At 37.4% G+C, this 11,281-nt stretch overlaps 1 pseudogene; it reads right to left on the reverse strand.

Annotated features, from left to right (window-relative positions):
* Window positions 1–1,097: 1,097 nt before the first annotated feature.
* On the reverse strand, window positions 1,098–10,850 carry LOC129485317 (putative tripartite motif-containing protein 64B; annotated as a pseudogene).
* Window positions 10,851–11,281: the final 431 nt, after the last annotated feature.

Raw genomic sequence — 11,281 nt, forward strand, 5'->3', positions numbered from 1 at the left:
TTTATATTAAAAAACCTAAGACAATTGAAATCAACCCCGTAAAAATTATGCTACAATTATTTTAAACCCTAACATAATAGTGTTATCTTTGATATGAATCTGAAAATCAATTTATTTCTTATCTTTTGATAGATATTCATTAGTATGTTCTATCCTATTTTGTTACTTATATTTTGGAATAGTTTCTTAATGTTAGAATAATATTTATACATGTTAACTCCTCTAATTATCCATTTACTCATCTTATTTACTGTATGATCTATTCTAAAAGTTGCGTTGAATAATTGTAATATATTAGCAAAGAAGACAAATACTGCCATTGCCCCTTTGGAATTTTCAATCTGGTAGTAATAAGTATAAGAGTTTTCTGAATATTATAATCTGATATAATATATTCAGAGATGTAATAGCAGAGCAACCCGGCACTGAAAATCTGTTGCATGAGTTGAAATGTGATTAATAACTAGGATGTTGAGAAACGATAAAGTCTGTGAGGTCAACTTAACTTGCTCAGACTTAAAAAGGAAATAAGCACACTTTTTATTCTTTGTAAGATAAGATATCCACCACTTCATTATTCTACCCCAGCCTGGTTCAAATATACAACTAAGAGAAATGATTTACAGTGTGTACAAACTGAAAACATACTCTCTGAAAAAGGAGTCAGATTAAAAAAAGAACTTACATTGTATGATTTTATTTACCTGAATGCAAAAACATAAAAAGTAGATTAAGTGGTGTCAAGGAATGGGGGAGGTTGAATGGAGAATAAATGTTAATGTGTATCGGGATTCTTCTGGAAGTGTTAAAAGTGCACAGGCAGTAGAGAGCTCTGATGCCTACACAAGTGTGATATACTAACAATCTCTGAATTAAATACATTAGAACATGACTTTCACGGTAAGTGAATGAATTTCAACAAAACTAGTACAAAAAATTATTGATGTTCTAGTGAAGATTCCACAATAATTTATTAATTAAAATAACTTAATTAACAAATGTACACATTCAAGGTGGTTATCCCATTTATTACCATAAAGTAATTACATTCCATGAAGTTACAATGAGCTCACAGGCTCTCACACGTAGGGTCTTAGGACACTATTTGCCTCATATATGGGAGGTCACAATAAATCATCATGAAACCAACTTTTCATGTACAACCAAAGCAAAAGAAAGGCCTCAGAGGGGAAGAGAACGAGGAAGGAGGAAAACCATAGGTAAGAGAACCTTTAGAAATATCAAAAAAACTCACAGATCCATTATCATAATCCAGAAACACCCCAACCCGACCCAAAGGCCTTTGTACATACTGAATTAAAGGTGGAGAGTTGATGGAGAGACTACAGTGATTGCTCCTTTTTGAGGAAATTAAAAAAAAATGTTTCATCAGAATCAATAACGATATTGGCATCTGCAGTCCTGAAATCTCTACAGACTCCCAGAATCCAGCTGGAGGAGAGGGTCACATCCACCTCTCAGAAATGCCTGTGGGAGGTGAATGCTTGTGCTCCCCACACAGCAAAGCTCTCCACTCCCTGGGGATCCACGGGAGCACTGAGATGGTCATCTCCAAATATCACATATCTCACATCCTCAGAAAGGCTTATATAGCAAGGAATCATTTCCGTGCTCAGAGCATTATCCACTGACAAGGAAAAAATATTATATTAGTGAGTGCTATGAGGGACAGAGGCTCTGTGCCCAATTATTCACTTCATTTGCTCTTCCTCCAAGAAAATACAGAAGGAAGGAAAGCAAGAGAGTTTAGCCCCATGCATGCATGAAGATGAAATGTTATTACACCTCTTCAGCACATACAATTATGTATTATTCCTTAAAATCAGAGAAAAAATGTGACCATATAACTGGGCGAAGTAATGATTTAATGTCTATCTCTGCATAGTTTGTTTCAGGACATATCTAAAATGTTTTTTTTTCTTCAGTAGAAAAATCTTCTTGTATTATTTGTGTTTAAGATCATCAACAGGTAGACATCAATTTGCTGTGATGTGGGAATTTATTGGAATGTAAGTAATGCCTGTTATAGTCTCAAACATAAAAAATTTGGTAGAAATTTACACACGTAAAATTTATAAGTTTCTGAAAAGAATACTCTGGCTTTACATTATCTGTTTAGCTCCTGATTCAATCTACTCTGGGTTCCTGCCCTCTGCTACTTAGACCTGCTCTCTAGAATGGGCCTAACATGGTTCAGCCACGTTCACAGATCCCTCACTTTTCACTTGTTTTGAGATGTATCTGATGGCATTAGAATTGTCCTGATTATGGATATTTCAGTCATTTTCTTTGTTGATCAAAATGTTCTGATTTTGTAAATAATAAAGGTTACTTGTAGAATGCATGTAAATGCACATTGAATAGAAAGAATTAAAAACCATTATGACAAATCTAAGCCTTCAAAATTGAATTAAATTGAATAAACAGGAAATACTGATGCCACTATGAGAACTAGTGTCTTCATAACTACATGATCTGAATATTCTTTGTCCTCTTATTCTGCAGATAAAGTGTGTATCTTTCTTTACATTTTCATCAAACTGTAAGTCAGGAAATTGAGTTTTCATCATTGTAATATTACTATGCAGGTAGAGAAGATGCACATGTTTTGGAAAAGTATGTATTAACTACATGTCAAAACTAATAAAACTTAAATGGAAAAAGCCTCAACCAAGGGACCCAATAAGGAAATAATTTGAGGCTGGACTGTGAAGCAGCTGGCTCTTGCCTCTGAAGTTGTTGAGCATGTCTAGGACTCCAGTTATGCGCCATGAAGTGAGCTCTGGGTTCACTGGCTGGGGCTGTTGCATCTGTGCCAAATCAGTCCTGCAAAAAAAATGGCCTCAGCTATAGTTCCAAGCCCAGAGTTAATCATACAGTCATACGAAGATATCACATTTTCATATAAGATGTTTCCTCAGAATTCTGCCAGTTTTGGTTAACTGGTTGTACATTTTATTCCACACTCTAGGGGCCATAAGGATGTTACTTTTTCTAAATTTTACTTCCATAAAAACCCAATTTCTCCAGATATGTTATTCTCAGACATTACACAACTTCTAAAGTCATAAAAAGTCATTGCCTCCCTCTGCCCATCACACCCCCTGAGGGTAGGCAGAAATCTTGGGAATATTTCAGAGAGCAGAAAACCCAGACAAAAACTTTGGGACCTCAGTCTGCAACTGTCACTAACGCTAGTCAGTGTGTAACAGAGAATGTTCACTGAGACAAAAGGCTTTAATCTTTTGTGCAAATCAAAGGAGTCTAATTCCAGCCTGAGAACCCTGCTGGTGAGGGTCCTGAGGCAACCATTTTCCTGAGGTCTTTCCTAGAACTGGGTGTACGGTGATGGGGCAGGCCCAGGTCATTGATGCTTTTAGGAACAAAACATCCCTCCTCAGCCCATCCTTAGGGAATCTCTCTCCTCCCTCTGTCTTTTTTTTTTTTTTTTAACCTCCAACCCCTCTAGAGTAGAAGATGCCTCTATGATTCCTCAGAGTAATTTTGTATTAAGATCTGTGGGGTATGGCTGGTCAGGATGGATGGATCGGGAGAAAAAACTTCCAAATGGCAAAGTGTTTTTATGTATATTTTAATTCATACAAATTTTAAGATGAATATTTTCCAGACCAAAGAGAAGAAGACCTCAGGCCCTCTTTTGAAACAAAATTTGAAATAGCTCTGACAACGATGTTAGTCCTCAAAATGCATACATCCCCTTCATTCACAGGAGAACAAATTTTCAGAAATAGCATTGTTTTTAGTGTAAACTCATCTTGCTGATACATTTCCCACATCCTGCAAAAAAAAAAAGATAATGTTAATTATGAGAGATTTTTCCTTCTGCATCTTTTCTCACACTCTTGTTTCTTTCTGTTTTAGTGTTTTAATAATGTATATCTTTTTATTTCCTGCTAAGGAATCATTCAAGGCTACATTAATAACAGAACCTCAACTAAACAATAGAAAGCTTCATCAGTGGGCATTAGGAAGAAAGGAGCTCAGCAAGAGATGGTGGAGTAAAGCAAGGATATCTAGGCTTCCAGTGTCATTAATTTCCTAATCTTATTTCCAAGGAAAGTTCTGACCACACATGACAACTCTTAAAACAAAACAGAGAACCATATGAGAAACAGTACATGGACATTGATGAGCAGCTTTGAGAAATCTTGCCCAGGCAAGGGGAAACCCCTCAATGTCTTCAGCAAATCACTGCTGTCTGGGACATCAGAGTGAGGATGAACTAGGGCATGTAAATGGAGTATTACTAACCTTCCCCTGGCCTAGAGTTCTAATGATTTTGGATGATCTCTCTGTGTGGATAGCACTCCAAATTATATTGAAGAGAACTTTGTTATATGCTATCAGCTAAGATGGCAAAAATTTCCCAAAGATTACCAAAGTATGCAGTAATAAGTGAATGGAGAAACGTAATGGTGGAAGTCAGACAGCATTTGTCACTTAGCTTAGAGCAGTGACATATGCAGGTGATATTTGCATGTCCTGGCAGCACTGTCCAGCAAAGGCTTCCTGTCTCTGAGGATGGACCCTCCCTCCTCACATGGAGCAGCTCCCCGTCAGGCATGCGGCATGTCTCCCACAGCTCTCTGTACGTGTCTTTCATCCCTTCTAAATGTTGGGTCGTTCTCACTTGACTGTCTTGTAGTTGTTGGAAAAGCTCTTTCGCTTCTCTTTCCAGTGCCTGCAGATGCAGTTGCTCCTCCTCTTCTAGAAATATATGCATCTTTTGATATTGAATACTGATTATCCTCTTCCTTAATGACACATAGTGCTGCAGAGATGTTTGGTTAAAAGGATTACACGTTCTCACTCTCAATAGAAAACTTCAAATAATTATATGCTGGGTGTAATCAAGCAACTTATAAACTTTCTGCCTCACTCTTGCAAGCAGTCTTGAACATTTTCTATCTTCTTCTGTCCGTCTTTGTCAATGTTTGTATTCTCTCTCCCTTTTTAAATCAAACCTATATAAAGACTCCTGGTTTCTATCACTGTGATGCTTCTTCACAGTTGTTATTGAGTCAATTATTTCCTCTATTAATCTCTCTTTTAGGATTTTTCCCTGTCTGATTCACCTACATGTTAAAAAACATTTAGCCATACACCGTATTATGCAGTTTCTTTTTACTTTTACCTTATTTTTACTCTATATACTATTCTATTGCTTTCACCTTCCTCATTCCCAAACTTAGTGAAATGTTGTCTCATCTGCGGTGTCTGAAAAGATTGATACCAACCTTCAAATTTGAACTAGAATACACATCATGCCATTTATCCAATATACTAGAATTAATTTGGCTAGCTTGTGTGGGCTTCTCTGTTTGCAATTCCTATTATATTAATTGAAATCACTACATTTTCTGTGGATGAAATCACTGTCTTTCAACTGGTAGTTTGAATTTAGCTAAAAATTATAAGCTAACAGTGTGTTTATTTGCATAAAAACAAAGAAAACATTTTCATTTTTACCTCTAACGAATGAAATTTGCTAGTTTCCTGATTTAGATTGTTTCGTGTCTCTTGATTGATTTTCCATAAATAGTCTATTTCCTTTATAAGTTTCTCCTGCAAAAGAAGCAAGAAGCTTAGCAATAATGAAGACAGTATAGTAGATTTCATCCCCTTATCAATAAAAAAAAGGCTGTCATTGAAAGAAACATAAATTAAGTTAGAGTGGAGTGGTCAGATTTTTCCAAATTAAACACATTTGGTTCTAATCATTGGGATGTGAAAAGTGATAGAAACATAATAGAGAGTTTTAAGGGACCCTTCAGATAATATCATCAATTTTCTGAGAAACTGGCTTTTATATAACCCGACTTTGAACAGTGTTCTTGGTGCTGGCCACCTGCTCCACAGCTCCATTCTATATGTTTGAACAATGTTTCTAAGGAAACCTCCTTTAGTGGAGTCTCAACACAGCTATGATTAGAGTGCCAAATTAGTCAGCAACATTGAAAGGACACATTTATGTTATCATGATTGACATGGAATTATCACCACCTCCACCATCTGCATTCTCATCACCGTCATTATCATAGGCCCTCATCATTCTTATTTGGGAATCTACATAATTCAAACTGCCTTAGCGGCATCACGTACCCTGCATTCCTCAGCAGCCCATCCTATTGGGCTGTGGCTGTGAGCCATGTGCTCTGGTGACTCAGAGCAGGGCCCACAGAGCAATCTCTTGTCAGCCTCACAGAAGAGCTCCTTAGCCTCCTCATGGAGCACACCGATATTGTGTGAGCTGTTGATGTTCTGAGGTCTGGTCTGTCTGGCTAGGGAAGCCAGCTTTTTGAGTGCCACACTGGTGTTGAAGTTGGGCTTCTCTGAGATTTGTCTGCACAAAGGGCAGTGAATTGGTGCTCTGCCTTCTTCTGAGCAGAGGCAGAGGCAGGGCCTGCAAAAGCTGTGCCCACAGTCAATGGTGACCGGGTCTATGAGGTATTTCAGGCAAATGCAGCAAATGAGCTCATTCTGGAAGACTCGCAGGGCATCTGAATCCGTGTTTCTGAAAATTAAAAAAAAAAGTGAGAATTTCTTTCTCTTATTTTTATTTGTCCCGATGAAAAGGAAAAAAAGGCTGGTGGACAATTTTCCTTGTCTACTTGAGCTCTGTCCAATATGTCTAATAAGTTAGCTCCAGTACAAACTGAGACATAGTAAATGCAAACATACGGGATTTATAAAGTTTTCCCTCAATAGTCATCGAAGATTCAGTCCAGGACTCCCTGAGATACCAAGATCCTAAGATGTTCAAGTCTCTTATTAGTAAATGGTGTGGGATTTGTATGTAACCTAAACCTATCCTCCTGAATACTTTATGTCTAGATTACTTTGAATGCCTAATACAATGTAAATGCTGTATAAATACTTGTAATGCCATACTGTTTAGTAACAGCAAGAAGATTAAAAATATGTACATGTTTGGCAGGGCGCGGTCACTCATGCCTGTAATCCCAGCACTTTGGGAGGCCGAGTCGGGCAGATCACGAGGTCAGGAGATTGAGACCATCCTGGCTAACATGGTGAAACCCCGTTTCTACTAAAAATACAAAAAATTGGCAGGGCGTGGTGGCACCTGCCTGTAGTCCCAGCTATTCGGGAGGCTGAGGCAGGGGAATAGCTTGAACCCAGGAGGCGGAGGTTACAGTGAGCTGAGATCGCACCACTGCACTCCAGCATGGGTAATAGAGTGAGACTCTGTCTCAAAAAAAAAAAAAAAAAAAAAGACAAAAAAGAAGTACATGTTTAGTACAGCTGCTTTTTTCTCCCTGTAAATATTTTTTATCTGAGATTAGTTGAATTCACGGGTATGAAACTTATGGATATGAACAACCGTGATGCAAATGAGAAAATGAGACAACAGTCGTCATGACATTTTTGTTAAACAAGCCGTGCTCTCAATCATTCCCAGTTACTTAGACAAGCTTAAAGCCTGGGCGGAGGGTAAAAGCTGGGATGATTTCTGAGTCACTTATATAAGCTAATCAACGAAGAAGCACATTCTGAATGTCATCCTGTCTCTGTCATTCTATCTCTCTCAATGATTCCTTGATGATAATATATGAAAGACACTTAGTATCTATGGTATTATTCTATACTCCCTGCCTCCAAACTCACCTAAGAAGTATGCTCAGACAATTATAAATAAAGTAGGTTTTATCTAAGATTGATTAATCAGAGTGGACTGTCAACTCCTAAAATTATGAATCATTAAATTTGTCCTTTTAACTTTAATATCAAAACTCTTCCTTCCAATATATTAAATGTAAATAATATCTATTATTTTTAATTAAGAAAGTTTTTTCCCATAGTCAATTCAGATGATTAGAGAGATCACTTTCACATTCTGAAATAGCCAATATTTCACCTATAATAATTAACAAGAATGAATCAACAATTAATTATCTTCTAAAATAACAAAAAAAATGAAGATATGTATTAGGTTTGCCACTCTACACTAGAAAATCCAGAAATGCAGTTAATGGAAGCGTGGCCGCCAATTCACCATTCTCCTTAGTGACTTGGAAGTTGCAGCTTCTTGGGAGCCCTTGCCAGTTGGTTAGATCTATTGATCTATTTTCTTTCTTTCTTTCTTCCTTCCTTTTTTTTTTTTTTTTTTTTTTTTTGTTGTTTTTGAGATGCAGTCTCACTCTGTCACCCAGGCTGGAGTGCAGTGGCGCGATCTCAGCTTACTGCAACCTCTGCCTCCCAGGTTCAAGTGATTCTCCTGCCTGCCTCAGCCTCCCGAGTAGCTGGGATTACAGGTGTCTGCCACCGTGACTGGCTAATTTTGGTATTTTTAGTAGAGATAAGGTTTCACCAAGTTGGCCAGGCTGGTCTCGAAATCCTGACCTCAGGTGATCTGCCCATCTCGGCCTCACAAAGTGCTGGGATTACAGGCATGAGCCATGGCACCTGGCTGTTATTTACACAATAATTATGTCCATAATTATCTTTAATAGTGCATGAAAGTTATTTGTAACACGGTTGCCATACTAACAGATTTTGTTGTCTTTTACCATGATTTAATAAATCACCATGTTTATACATAGATACATGTTTATACATAAATCAACTATGTTTATACATAGTTGTATTCATAAATTATCTAATGTTTGGGGATTTAGGTCATTTCTATAAACTTAAAATTAACAAACCTTGCTAGAATTTGAAAAAGTAGAAATCTATATAAAAGTCACCATTTACATTTGAAGAGACATTTAAAAAATTATAAAATTCATAAAAGCCAGCATATCCTAGAAAAAGATGAAGTGGCTGTCTTTTAATCAGTCCATGGCATTGCAAATTAGTATGTTTTCTGAAGTGTCATTTCACCAGCATTATGCTTCAAAAAGTATATCCAATAACGTTAAGAAAAGGTAATAATAGATACATATATATGCAGACTTTTCCACAAATCTTGTTCTCTGAAAACAGATTCAAACACTACTTAAGATGTTGCATGTTATCTACCTAAGTGTAAAGAAGAAAGACTTTCTGGTATTCTCACTTCTCAATAAAAATTTGATTCTACATTTTGTAGACTGCCCTGTATTAGACAGAAATAAACAATAAGCAACTTATGAGATGCATATGAAAGAATAAAATATAGTTGCAAATTTTAGTGCTAGAAGCTGAAAAAGTTATCTATTTTACTACAAGTGTGTTATCATGCAGGGTAGGTAAGAGAGAAAAGGCAGTATTTCCTTACCTAACCAAAAAATACTCTGTCATTCAAGTGAAAATATCAGACATTTATTGATCACCAATTCTGTGCTGAAAACTGTTCTATGTGCTTCACATGTTCTAACTTGCTTAATTGTTGCAGCAACCCCATAAGATAAATAATATTTTATACTCATTTAAAGATTAAGAAACGTGAGAACAGGAAAGTTTAATAATTTGTCCATAGGCATACTCAAATTAAGTAGGAGAACTAGGGTTTGAAACCAGGCAGTCTGTCTCCGAAAACTGTTTTCCTTTCAGTGACATTAAATATGTTGCCAAAGTATCTTCCTAAGCCACCGTGTTACATACAATATTTTGAGGGGACGCTTCTTGCATGCTGGCAGAATTGATTGAAAGTTGACAAAGCCTTCAAGTATTGTGCAGGCTTTGGTCCACTTTTTTGAATAATAATATGCACACTGTCCTACATCTACCATACTGTCCAACCCTCTATCAATGACATCACAAAAGGCCTGTGGGCATGCTCGGCCAAACCCTATAACAAAGGCATTGTGGAAATCCTAGTGTGCAGTGCAGCTCTGCTTTTCAAAGCACAGAATGTCTCAGGAGGTCTCTTATGTGCACTACTCTGACTACTCACAAAATAAGTGTCTGCTATGGACTCTCCTTACTGGTAGAGATTGGAGCCAAAATTGTAACAAACCTGCACGTTCTGCACATGTATCCCAAAAATTAAATTAAAATTTGTAAAAAAAGGGTAAAAAAAAACCCAAGATTAAGTCCTTAAGGAGCTCATGGTCTAGTAGTTGATACAAAGGAAGGGACAGTCATCCTAAAAGTCTTCCTAAAAGAAATGACACCTAAGCTGAAACCCAAAGGATGAGAGTAGTCTTATATTTTCTGATAGTAAAGTCTAAGTGACAGCAGTTGTCATGAGAAAAGATGGTGGGGCCTGGCATGGTGGCTCATGCCTGTAATCTCAGCAATTTGGGAGGCCGAGGTGGCTTGACCGGTCAAGCTGAGAAGTTCGAGACCAGGCTAGGCAACATGGTGAAACTCCATCTCCAGAAAAAATACAAAATTTAGACGGGCATGAGGGTGCATGCCTGTAACCTCAGCTAAGTCTTAGGCTGGACGCTTGCCTGAGCCCAGGAGGCTGAGGTTGCATTGAGCAGGGATTGTGCCACCGACTCTAGCCTGGGTGACAGAGTGAGACCCTGTCTCACACACACACACACACAAAATATTAGTTCTGTTCTCTTCCTGGGTTGATATCCTTCTATTCTATCTAGGCCAGAATGCTTTCTGAAATGGAAATGTGCCTATATTCCTACCTGCTTAACCTTATTATGGGATTTTGATAAACTACAGGAAAGTAGTTACACTCCTCTCGATGTCTTCCAAAACGTACTTGATGTATTTGGTGCTAAGTGTATGAATTGTTCTTCCCACAAATGCCTTGGATTCTAGTAAGGGTGAGTGCCTTGTATTTCTTTAACTTGCCACAATCATCTATACTTCTATTATTTTGTATAACATGATTGTCAGTGGAAATATAAACAAATAAAATTACTTTGAAGCGCTGTGGCATTGCCCAATAGAATTAACATCCACAAATTTTATAACGCAGACATTCCAGTTATCGGAAGATACTGTCTGGAAAGAGAATCTATTGGCTATTTACATTAGGAGACATGTTCACAAAATCAAAACACAAAAATCATTCCAAGTGTACAACAGCAGAAAATGAACAAATATATATCATTATGCACCATGTATCCAACTTTGGGTTTTCCACTACAAACTCACTCTTGATTGTTTACATAAATAGATCTGGACTCTTTAAATATTTTTTTCTTTGCCACGTGTTAAGATGTCAGTCTGTGTGAGTAGAAAGCATTGGAGAGAAATTCAAAAAAAGCGCTTCCAATCTGCTTTGGAAATGACACCTCCAGTGTCTGGCCCAGAGGGCATACAGGGATACACCAATGCCCAGATTGTGTAGTTCAGGCAGTTGCTATAGCATCCACTTCCGGAAGTT

This window comes from Symphalangus syndactylus, chromosome 6 (genome assembly GCF_028878055.3).
Source record: "Symphalangus syndactylus isolate Jambi chromosome 6, NHGRI_mSymSyn1-v2.1_pri, whole genome shotgun sequence".
Lineage (NCBI taxonomy): Eukaryota > Metazoa > Chordata > Mammalia > Primates > Hylobatidae > Symphalangus > Symphalangus syndactylus.